This window comes from Pundamilia nyererei, unplaced genomic scaffold, assembly GCF_000239375.1.
Source record: "Pundamilia nyererei isolate P.nyererei 1_Seehausen unplaced genomic scaffold, PunNye1.0 scaffold00245, whole genome shotgun sequence".
Taxonomy (NCBI): domain Eukaryota; kingdom Metazoa; phylum Chordata; class Actinopteri; order Cichliformes; family Cichlidae; genus Pundamilia; species Pundamilia nyererei.
Window position 1 is genome coordinate 509,887 of NW_005187646.1, and position 13,151 is coordinate 523,037.

Here is a 13,151-nt window from a genome sequence, read left to right on the forward strand (position 1 = left end):
AAACCTACACCATCCTCCCTATTCTGGTATTTTAAAGAGTACTTAGCATAAATATTAAAACTAATAGGGTTCCAACTCCCAGCAACAACAAAAATAAATAAATAAAAAATAGGGAACCACCCCTCACGCTCCACCTCATGATGCTTAATCGACGTAATCAACCTTAATTTGATGCAGTGTGAAAAAAAATGCACAGAAATCAATTATTTTACAAGAAATATTAAATAGATTCAACATCTTTCTTCAACAAAATTGCAGACTGCAAAGATGGTACCTTCCCAAAGGAAAAAGTACTATAGCTTACTAGGATATATTAGACTTAACAGTTACTATATACAGTAATGGACTTCTATACATTTTACATCAGATTAAAACTTTGGGTGTAAGATTCAGATAAATATTAAATAATTAAAAGCGAGACATTTTAAATGAGAATAAGAAAGAAAAGTATGTCTTTGTGCCCCCTTTTCCCTGTTCATGCCCTATCGGCCCCCCTGGCTAAACTTTGCTAGATCCGCCCCTGCACAGTTACAGCCGTCAGCTGCGTAGAAAAAGATCCTCGAGTAGAAAGTAATATTAAATAAATTCTAACAACAGCTGATCAAGCTTAAACGTGCTGCTGTTGTTCAGCCGCTGGTTTCCTCTTTCTGGTGCAAAGTGGGCCAAAAGCAAACAAGAGAGACGGAGTCGCGACAGAAAAGCCGATCAGCTGATCGTTAAGCAGTTTCATGATTGAAGTAGCAGCCGGAGAGGCAGTCGCTCGTTAAGCTTAACGCAGGAATGCTTTACAAACATTCAGAGATGGACTTACACACTTGCTTTACTTCTCTCGGGGATAACTTTGTCGGAGATGAAATGCCGGGTTGCTAGCGAAGCTCCAAATGCTATCCAGACCACCGACAGGTCCCGCATGCCACAGCCGCTCTATCACGTGATGCATACTGCTCCGACGTGCTAACGTTCTGAGGTGAGTTACGGTGTGTTGCAAGTTTTGTGAGGTGCTTTCGTGATATTTAATGGATCGGATTACATTTTTTATTTTTCTCCGATATCCGATCCAGTAATTTAGGTCAGTATCGGACCGATACCGATACGTAATATCGGATCGGTCCATCTCTACCTTGTACCTGAACATTTTTAGACGAAGGATTTTTTTGTTAGTCAAGCCCCTTAATACTAAAACTAAGAAATTGGTTTGGCTCCAGACTTTGCATAGTATTGCAGTTCACCTGCTGAACCAGCCTCACAGCACATTGTCAGCTTAAAAACAAGGAAATGCTTGCAAAGAGCAATACGACTTCAGAGAGACAATTCATCCTCATTTGTTCCATTAATCTTGAGCCGAAGAACTGAGTTAATTAGTGTTCAGTGTGCCGTAAACTCAAACTCAGCCAACATGTCATACAATCAAAGAGTCCAACTCAATTTTAAGGCTTTTTGAGTCTTTTTATAGTGCATGAGCCCATAAAAGGGATTCTGGAGCAAGACCAACCTGAATCTAGTTCATTATGCTTTTTAAATATATATTATGAAAGTAAAGTCAGCTGTTTTCAGTGCAGTGAGTTTGAATCACCATATTAATCAAGCTATAACACCTTAGCAAGACTAGAAGAAACAAATCATCTTCCAGTAGATTCCTACAGAACAATTTTATTAAGTCAACACTGAACATTTAATTAGGCATCATTTGAAAATAATTCCATTGGTCATGCTGGAAAGTATGTTCAATCTTTATAAGCATACATATCATCTGCATTTCAATATTTCAATGTATGAAAGACTTCTGGTAACAGAAGCTTCACAAAAATGTATCTACAGTTGTGAACAATGACCAGCACACGTGAACAGATATCTGCTGTCTCCACAGAAGAGCCCCCAATTCTGGGATGTTGTCACATATTTCACCATAGTGAAGTGAGTTTATATACAGTCAGCAGCAACACAAGTTGAAGTAAGTACTAATGTCTCTATCTAAACTGTCAAACATTAAAAATTAAAGATGCTATGCCATTTATAGGAACAATACACAGTGCTAGCTAACTCATCTCATCTTGTATGACCATCTAAGCAGATCTGTGCCATCTCGGTGTGCTCTAATTCAGCCCTAAACTTGACATTATTATGCTCCTGCAGCTGACAGTTTCATCATTAGAGAGATTTCTCATCCCACTGCAGTTCCTGTTATTATTTCTGCAGCGGTGACATGGTTTATTCATCTGTAAAGTCTCACCATGTGTGTGTGTGTGTGTGTGTGTGTGTGTTTGTGTGCTGCACTGAGAGTGGACAGCTGTAGTTGCCTAAGTCCTGCCTCAGGGCCGCCTCCTCCTCGCTCTTACTATGAGCTAGATTGGGAGCGGTGTGGATGGAGAGTGGAAAATAGTCTGAGTGTATGGAAGGAAGGGAAACATTTCTGCAACCTGGTTTGGCTGCAGTAAACAACAACACAGAAACCCATCTACTCCCAGATACACATACAATGTGAAACCAAGAGTAGTGCAGGGACAAGTGGCTACTTCTTTGCTCCTGGACAAATTTTCTGCCTCATTGAGTTCTTTTAGAAATGGCGGGCAGCAGCCACTACAAGATGCTGCCCCCAACCAGAACGACAATGAGACCAATAAACCCATGAAAGTCTATTTATTGTCCTATTTCTTTCGGCTCGTATTTGCTTCACATAAACAAGCAATCCGGTCCCTGAGCATTCCCTTAAGGCTGTGTGACCAGATTTTCTCTTATATAAGGTTTATCATCATGTGGTACCTGGAAAAAAGGGAGTAACATTTGGACCAGAGTTCCCATTGAGACAAAGATGCTGTACAGGCATTTATACAAGTCCATTTGTGACACTGTCATCTGCTTCATTGACGCTTGAAGAGGGTTATCCTGCTAAAGGCCATCTCAGCAAATTCAATTCTTGCTACAAAACTTCATCTCGAGTGTGCAGAGGTCTTTCCTGATCTCCTAACGAGGGTTATGACGGTAACCAGGTCCACTCACTCACACACAACTTCCTATCTTTTTACTACTTTCCCATTAATCAGCAACTAAAAAGACAAAAAGTGAAAACTGGCAGCACAGAATCCAGAACGCACCACCTCAATCCCATAATGCCGTTTTAATATGACAATTTTAATATCCACAGTATGGAGTTTGAGCAATGTTCAGATTTTGGGCTGTAATAGCTGCATATTTTTATCTATGCCTCTGTGTGTGTGTCTCCGTCTGTCTCGCTCACTATGCCACGTGGCTTTATAAGAAGAGGACACAGATTTATCTCAACTAAATAGAGCTGGGCGATATAAGATTTTTTCATATCACGATATGTTTTTTTCATTTCAGGCGATAACGATATCTATCATGATATAAGCCAAATAACTATATTTGTAAGATTTAAATGTGCCGTTGCTCACAAGTAAAATGTGAAATAATCAGCAGCTTGTTTTGATTTAAATATTTATTTCCCATAATAAGTTCAACAGGGTAGATGTACTTAAGGAACATGAGACTTTTTCAGATAAATAATATTGCATTTAAGTTTCAAAATAGAACAAACAAAACAGACTACTAAATTGTCAATTCCACTTAGAAAAAAAACATTAATTCTAAAAATAAATCTTAGTTTGTTTTACAGAAGAACAGACAAAATTGACTAACTTTTGTCAATATCAAATAAACTGAGAACTAAAAGGAAATTCTCAATCTCTCCTTGTTGTATAGCTTAGCTTTTCAAACAGTTTTAACAGTTATTTTAGTCTGACAAAAGCCGAATGACGAATTAGCGCTTTCAGTCAGAAAGCGATTTATTGTATTTCCAGACTTGCTTTCGGCACAATTCACAGTGCGCGCTACTCTGTTTTTTTGTCAGACTTGAAATAGCCGAAATACCGTCACACTACAGAACTTCTATGGCTCTTCCGTTCGACAATCTCTCCGGCATTGGAACCATCATCTCTTTTCGGTAACCTTCGGTCACACTCTCGGTTGATTTTTCTCTAGTCGGCACACTCATTTCCTCCATTACCCGGGCGGCACGGCGGCTGGCTGCTTCCCAAACAAATACACATGTGCGGCTTGGCACCTGTCATGACGCTGCGGCTGTGATTGGTTCGGCTCTGCGCTAGTTAATTTGGATTGGCTGTTCTTCTTTTTTTTTTTTAAGAGGACAGGAGAGATGAGGCCTATCGCAATAATTTAACTTTTCTATCGAGAAAAAGTTATTTCGCAATACATATCGTTATCGTTCTATCAGCCAGCTCTACAACTAAATATATAGCACTAAACTACATCGTCCGTGTAGCATCTAGTCGAACTGAGAAGGCCAGAACTGATGGTTGTTGAATGACCTTTATTATTCCTTGCCGTGTATAAGACAACAAACCAACGTAAGAGCTAGACAAACAAATAAAACAATTACCACGTTATTCATGTAACACCATTTTAACTGCTCATTACGCTGGTCTAACCGTTTTCTATTAAACTATACAATACATATTATGCGTTTCAGATTGCTCAAATTAAATCATGTTCATTACAAACCTTGTTCCCCTGTCGACTGTAGCTAGAAACATTCGTTTGTGTACAATTTAACCATGTTTTTCTCTCCCTTTTCTCCGTTAGCAATAGTTTACCGTTTTCTTGCGTCTTTTTTGTACATCAAACTAATTACCGTTAGCAACATTCACTTCCTGTTACACAGGATGTTACCACAAACATTATATTACGTGTATATGAGCTAGCTTTACATATCCGCCGTTACAGTCCGGAAAGGTAATTGGACAAATACAGTGAAATTATGCTCAACTGCACATACACTTTAACAAGCAAACAGCACAAACTTCATATTTCCCTAAGTTCTGAATTTCTGTTTTGAAGAGAAACTATTACGACTACCAAGAATAATTTGATATATTTATACTGTTTTATACCAACTGACAAATGCATATACATGTATAAACTACAACTCGGGCTTTTCAATTTACCTATGGAACCAATCAATCCCTAGATAAAAACAATCACCATCATTTAAAACAAGTGAAACAGTTTTATGTGTTATAAGAGCAAAACAAAGCTAGCAAAAGGACCCATCTTCTGTCTATGTGACGGTTTCATCACGTAGACCGTCTATGTGCATTGATATGATGATGACATGATGATATAAATGTCAAATCTCAGAGCTCAGCTGGACTAGGCTTCCTCTTTACATGATTATGTTTTAGCATGACTAAAAACAAGACAGCGGATAGCAGCACAGGATGAGGGGAGGAAGCCATGCCGCAATCTAGACTTTTGCTACGTACATAAAGGTACAAATCCACCAGACAAAGTTAAAATCCAGATTGAATTAAAGTCTAGACAGGAAGGCAATAACGGATATAGATCCAGCAATCAGCAACCTTATGAATAACCACAGACAGAGACACGACACAGCAGCTGGGATCTACAATTACATTATCTTTGTCTTATAGTAGAGGACTACAACCTTAATAGAGAGAAAAAAAACCAGTCATTTTTAACCTGCTTTAACTTTGGTTTGCTTTGAAAAGTACCCGCTGGCATTTCCTTTCACCTTTTGCAGTATTGCTAATGTTGCTACACAGACAGGACAGGGAGAACAAGCCATTCCTAAATACAGCAACAGACACCTTTAAAGGCTTCTGTGGTCACCATAATCAGAAAGGATATTGAGTTTTTCTCTAGGTCTCCTTGTATGTCTTTTCTTTATCTGAAGCAGCCCTTACCCACATGCCACCAAATGATCTGACAAGTACAGAAATAAGAGTGGTTATATTAATACTGCTTATGATTATTTATTTAAAAAAATGACTATGTCTAGATAGATAGATCATATAATTACACACTCGTGAGAGGCCAAATTATCAAAATCAAAGCACTTGACACATAAGCATCCTTATAAGCGTGACCAGCTACACCATCACCGAGTCAAGGTTGAAGGAGTTGCTCAAGAGTTTGTTCACGTCATCCACCGGCATGTGTGCGTTTTCAAACATCGAAGCATGACTGGTTGATGGTTCCCCTTGTTACTGGAGTGCAGAACACAAGAAAAATGATCAGCTGCATTTTTCTGTGTAGGTTCTTAGTCATCCAGGTCATGGTACTCTGAGAGGCTTCAAAATAAAGTGAATGAACTTGTTCAAGTTTTCTGAAGACGTTTCACCTCTCATCCAAGAAGATTCCTCAGTTCTAACACCAAATGGTGGTGTGCCCCAGGGAGTTAAATCCTAGAGGGAGTTGTCCCTATAGACTATTGATCATGTTCATCATCACAAGAGCCAAGGTGTGAGAGGGGGTTGAGGGGCCCAGGAAGGGATCTTAAAACTGCACTGTAGACAGTTCAGTAGTTGTTCACAGTGGACAAAGATGGCCTCTTTTACTCTTATTTCAATCCATCTGTGTTCTCTGTCCAAAATATGAAGATTGTTATCCTCGAAAGAGCAAACATTGACCTTTAGATGCAGATGTACAGCTGAGTGTTGACCTGTCGAGTTGGCTCTTCTACACTCAACAAAAATATAAACGCAACACCTTTGTTACTGCTCCAATTCCCCATGGGATGGACGTAGAGACCTAAAATTCATTCCAGATACACAATATAACCATCCCTCCCAAACAGTGGTCACAAATCAGTCCAAATGTGTGGTAGTGGGCACATCTGCTATATTGAGATAATCCATCCCACCTCACAGGTGTGCCACATCAGGATGCTGATCTGACATCATGAGTAGTGCACAGGTGTACCTCAGACTGCCCACAACAAAAGGCCACCCTGGAATGTGCAGTTTTTTGCGCTATTGGGGGTCTGGGGACCCAGAACCGGTCACTATCTGGTGTGACCACCATTTGCCTCATGCAGTGCAACACATCGTCGCATGGAGTCTATCAGATTGTCAATTGTGGCCTGTGGAATGTTGGTCCACTCCACTTCAATGGCTGTGCGAGGTTGTTGGATATTCGTGGGAACTGGTACACGCTGTCGTATACGCCGGTCAAGCACATCCCGAACATGCTCAATGGGTGACATGTCCGGTGAGTATGCTGGCCATGCAAGAACTGGGACATTCTCAGCTGCCATCTGCCCTGAACAATGTGAACCATGATTCATCCGTGAAGCGCACACCTCTCCAACGTGCCAGACGCCATCGAATGTGAGCATTTGCTCACACAAGTCTGTTACGGCGACGAGCTGGAGTCAGGTCAAGACCCCGATGAGGACGACGGGCATGCAGTTGAGCGTCCCTGAGACGGTTTCTGACAGTTTGTGCAGAAATTGTTTGGTTGTGCAAACCAATTGTTCCAGCAGCTGTCTGGGTGGCTGGTCTCAGACGATCTTGGAGGTGAACCTGCTGGATGTGGAGGTCCTGGGCTGGTGTGGTTACACGAGGTCTGCGGTTGTGAGGCCGGTTGGATGTGCTGCCATATTCTCTGAAACGCCTGTGGAGACGGCTTATGGTTGAGAAATGAACATTCAATGCACGGGTGACAGATCTGGTTGACATTCCTGCTGTCAGCATGCCAATTGCACGCTCCCTCATTGCTTGTGGCATCTGTGGCATTTTGCTGTGAGACAAAACTGCACATTCCAGGGTGGCCTTTTGTTGTGGGCAGTCTGAGGTACACCTGTGCACTACTCATGATGTCAGATCAGCATCCTGATGTGGCACACCTGTGAGGTGGGATGGATTATCTCAATATGGCAGATGTGCCCACTACCACACATTTGGACTGATTTGTGACCACTGTTTGGGAGGGATGGTTATATTGTGTATCTGGAATGAATTTTAGGTCTCTACGTCCATCCCATGGGGAATGGGAGCAAAAACAAAAGTGTTGCGTTTATATTTTTGTTGAGTGTATGTTGTGCCATGCGCTTATGGAGTGGTTGTTTGGTTTCTCGGATGCAGCGGTCTAAGTACTCCTCGCTGCATTGCACAGCATACACTCTGGTGTTTAGTTTGTGTTTGGGAGTCGTCTTTGGGACGAACCAGTTTTTGTCTGAGGGTGTGGCTCTCTGATAAACCTGCTAAATTAGGGAAGATTATGTTGTTCTGTTCGTCATTCTGTTTCTCCCTAGTTGGTGTCCCTAGTGACCTTCTTTCCTGTGCATCTTCACTGATTTGATAAAGACCCAGCTGGGATAACCACATGTTTTAAGAGCTGTCTTTACATGTGTTCCTTGTCTTTCCCTGCTCCCTTAGAAGTAATTTGATGCACATTACACACATAGCAGCTGGGTTTCAGTTTCCAGCTTCTGGTCACCAACTACAAATAGAAATTACTAGTCACATCTTTACCATTAATGTGACCACAGCACTAAAGTTTTAGATTCTGGAAATTGCTACCATCAGCTCTTGCATTAACTGAATACAGCCTTTTATTAGATGCTATCAGACTGGTAAATGTTCATGTCTCTTACTTGCCTTACCACAAGATCACATGCATTGCTTCAGTGAAAATGCTGTAACCCACAAGTTCAAACTCTTCACTGATGATGTACTGTTCTATAACTAATAACTGAATAATGACAGATCATGTTTATCTTTCTTTCCCTGTTATGGTAGCAGTATTATAGTAATGATACTAACCTTTCTTCCTCTGACCTAATCATCTTTTAATATTCTTTACTATCTATGAATTTTATATGACAGAGCTGAGTGTAAAAGCAAAGCTCTCAATTTACCCGTCGATCTATGTCCCTAACCTCATCTATGGTCACGAGCTGTGGGTAGTGACCGAAAGAACAAGATCGCAGATACAAGCAGTGGAAATGGGGTTTTTTCCGAAGGGTGGCTGGCCTCTCCCTTAGAGATAGGGTGAGGAGTTCAGCCATCCAGGGACAGGCTCAGAGTAGAGCCGCTGCTCCTCCACATTGAAAGGAGCTAGTTGAGGTGGTTCGGGCATCTGATAAGGTTGCCTCCTGGGTGAGGTGCTCCGGGAGGAGTTCCCGGAGAAGACCCAGGACACGCTGGAGAGATTATATCTCTCGGCTGGCCTGGGAATGCCTTGGTGTTCCCCCGGACAAGCTAGAGGAGGTGGCCAGGGAGCAGGAGGTCTGGGCTTCTCTGCTTAGGCTGCTGCCCCATTGACCCAGCCCCAGATTAACTTAAGAAGATGGATGGGATTTTATGTCTGTACTACCAATTTATCTGCTTCTCCATTTTCTTTGTTTTTTTCCATTATTATTCAACTAGAAGTATAATCATCAAAATCCAACTCTTTCCTTTAATATTTATTCCAAATGCATTAGTGAGGCCCTCCTCTGAGCACACTGGTTTGTCTAGAGTGACTCCTAATCGGCCATGCATACCTGAATGATTTGGTATCAGTTTGAAAAAGTGAATTATCTAGAACTCACTGCTGTTTTCAGTCCGGGGATAGATACACTTGGAAATGCCTGAAGGTTGGATCCTATTCTTTTCCCTGTATCTGTAACTCTCTCACTCCTGCGACCTCACCAGCTTATATGACATCTGTCACCACAAAATTTCCCTCTCTGAGCAAACTGTATCCTCAGAGACAGAGTGGAGTGATGCGAGTTGAGTTAGCATTGTATTGTCAGCATGCAAGCACATGCTCTGTAGAGCACCGGGTTCATGCACACACACACACACAGACGCACTCTGGAGATCAGAGTGCCAGAGCTGTCACTGGGGTCAGTGGGGAGATGTGCGATATCTTGACAGAGCTGAAGTGCTCACTGACACACAAACACTGCAGAGCCTCACAGTCTGTCCTTGTCCCTTGGAGTGACCAAGAGAGTGTATGTGTGTATGGTGAGCATGTGTGTGTCCACTGGCAGTTGTGTGCTTTTGGTATTAGTTTAAATTAGACTGATATTAACTCTTAGATGCACATAGTGGGGGGGGGTTTCTGGCTAATTTTTTTTCCAGAGAGAAATCTTGAGAGAAATCTCTTTAAATGTCATTGAGATTTAACCTCCTAGGACCTGGCGTCCACATATGTGGACATAACATTTTGGGTTATTTAGACCAAAATACTCAATTTTGCTCTACAAGGGCCTGGTATCCACTTGCAGGGACATCATACTGCTACTGTTCTATCATACTGCTACTGTTCTATCGAAATTTTAAATGAATATCCTCATATGTGGCTCTCATTTTTCATAGAATCAGGTAAAAAAAAAAAAAAAAAAAACATTCTGGTAATGCTTTGTCCTTTTAATCCTTTTAATTCATCGGGTCCCAATCAGCCAAAATATCAAAGACAAATTAAAAATGCATGCTGTGGAAGAGTTCAGGTCTTAGGAGGTTAAAGACAATCTCTAAACATTCAGTGTAACATGTAAATATTCTGCATACTTTGGTTGTAACGAGTAGTAATATGACTTACTGTTGATTTCCTATCACTTTGAAGCAGTCTGGCCAATCTCTCTGCCCTCTGACATCAACAAAATGTTCTCACCCAGAGAACTGTTGCTCACTGGATACTTTCTTTTTCAAACCATTGTTTATAAACCATAGAGATGGTTGTGTGGGAAAATCTCAAGACGGGCAGTAGTTTCTAAGATACTCAGACAATCTGGAACCATTAACCGTGCCGCATTCAAAGTCATTTAAATCATCTTTCTTCAACATTCTGATGCTCAGTTTGAATTTCAGCAGACTGATTTGATCACATAGACATGATTAAATATGTGAGTTAACGAACTGTTAAACAACTGTACCTAATGAAGTGGTCAGTGAGTGATTTGGTTTCTCTGTCATCCAGCCATTATGCTGGATGGAGATTGGAACGCCAGAGACCAAACTACCAACCTTCCAGTTAGTGCATGACCTGTTCTACCACCTTAGCTACAGCGACAGACAAGACAAAGATTGAGCTATTTAATAATAATAATAATACCTTTATTTATAAAGCGCTTTTAAACAAAGTGCTGTACAACTATTTAAAACTAAAAAGATAAAAAATAATAATAATAAAAGCGATACATAGCAATACAGGTAAAAGACACAATACAAGTTAAAAACAGTAAAAATTTAAAAACTAAAAGCCATAGAATTTAACCAGAATGACGAGACGTATGTTTCAAGTAGTAATGGTGAGGCTTTTTAAACCTAAGAGATCTACCTGCTGTCAAGAATGGTGGTGGTAGCATCATACTCTGGAGCTGTTTTGTTGCCAGTGCTACTAATACATTGTACAATGTAGAACGAAGGAGGACTACATCCAAAGTCTTCAACTTCACCTGAAATTAGAAGCTAGACGGTTAAAACTTGGACACAGTTTGGTGTTCCAACAGGTCAATGATCCCAAATACATGTAGTGAAGTAGATTCTGGGGTAGGATTTTACATGATGTCCACAAACGCACCACTGACATCCACACCTTCCCAGCCGATAATTAGCAGGCTTATAAGAAACAGCTGCGCTTGCTACCAGAAGGAGGCTTTTGGCAGTCTTGTCCATCCAAGGTGGTTGAGAGCATTAGGCAGTTAAGGGCTGCAGATCTCTCAAGGAAAGCTACTCCGTTTAATATTGCCCTTTAGAGAGTGGTAAGTGAGACTCTTGTGTTCATCATAACGTGGCATATAGTAGGGTGGACTTTGATAACTGTTTCCCTCTTTTGTTGCAGGTTTGCACTATACTGCTGCTGTATTGTCATGCTGTTTTGTTATTATGTGATGCTCTTATAACGAACAGTACTTTGGGGTGTAATTGTTTTATGTAGATCTTTTATTAATGTGTGGAACGTTTTATTGCTTTAGTGGAGGTGCGGCCGCTTGCTGAGGGGCTAGGCACGTGAGGTGGAATCCCCTTCCCGATGCATGTGAGTGTACACACCGAGCATAGGTAGAATGCACCGTTTAGTGTGAGTGACAGTGAGGTCTGCAGTGAAGTTACACGGGTGAGTAATTGGTGGCACCCTTGGGCACTCCTCCCTGTAGGTTGCCTCCTCAAGTGGCCGGTCTCCACTATTTTGTTTAGTTATTCTTTTATCATGCTGTGATTGTTTTAGGGTAGCATCGTGGTAGGGAGTCTGGTCATTTTAATCATCGTTTGTTAATAAAGTGTTTTAATTAACTATTTTGCCGTCTCAACCCTGCTACCTTAGGTGTCTTCCTGATTTTAGTTATGTTTTTAGTAGTTTCTCTTAATAAATTTTGATTTGTAAACTTCCTTTTTCTCACCTCTACCATTAATAACGAGTCTGTGGGCTTTGGTAGCCAGTGCAACACGTACATTGGCTAGAGAAATCTTTCCTGGGGTGTGACGTCCTCCCCCAGGTGGCGTTGTCAATATCTTAGAGGAATAACCGGGGACGGTAACTATCGCGACACCACATACACATCAAAACTGCTTTTAAAATGGATAAAACAGGCTAGCATTAAGCTTCAGGAATGGTCTTTTCAAAGCCCAGAGCTCAATCCTCAAAATTTGTGGAATATCTTTAGGGGTCTCTGAGCCTAAGAATTTAATTGCCGGTAGTGATCTGCCATTACCTGTATATGACAAATAAAATTTGAAACTAAAAAGCCAGGTCGGGGAAAGCCAACTACTGTACAGTTTAAAACAGGGATGCCAAAACTCAAGGCACAATTTAGGTCGCAGGCCACACTATTGTTTTAGTGAACACACTAAAACAATGTTTGCTTGGGTTTTTTTTTTTTTTTTTTTTTTTTTTTTTTTTTTTTTTAAACATAAATGTGAATATAAACAGACAGGAATATTATTCCAGATTAAATAAACTTTAAAAAAAATAAACCTTAACTTTAACTATTTTGCTCTTCATAAAAATATATCCTGTCAAAATTATGCAAGTTAGAAATATGAACATGCTGCCAAAAAACCCCAGAAAAAATAAATGAAAGCATACACAAGGTTGGAGCCGCATGTAGACTGAGCTGGGGCATTGCTTCAGGAATGGAACTAATAAACTGTGCGGGCCATTCAGTATCGTACTTTCCCTCGAGTGTGCCATTACACTGCAGCTCCATCTGAATCTGCACAGGTGCAGTTCAGCAAAGTCCGCTGACTTTGTTCAACATTACTTGGCAACAGGGAAAGTGAGGCAAGTTGCACTGGTGCATTTGTGACGGCTTCACTTGAAATGCCTTCACTGCATCATACATGCCATGTCCATGAACTGACAGATTTCCTTGCTGAGCTCAAAAACTC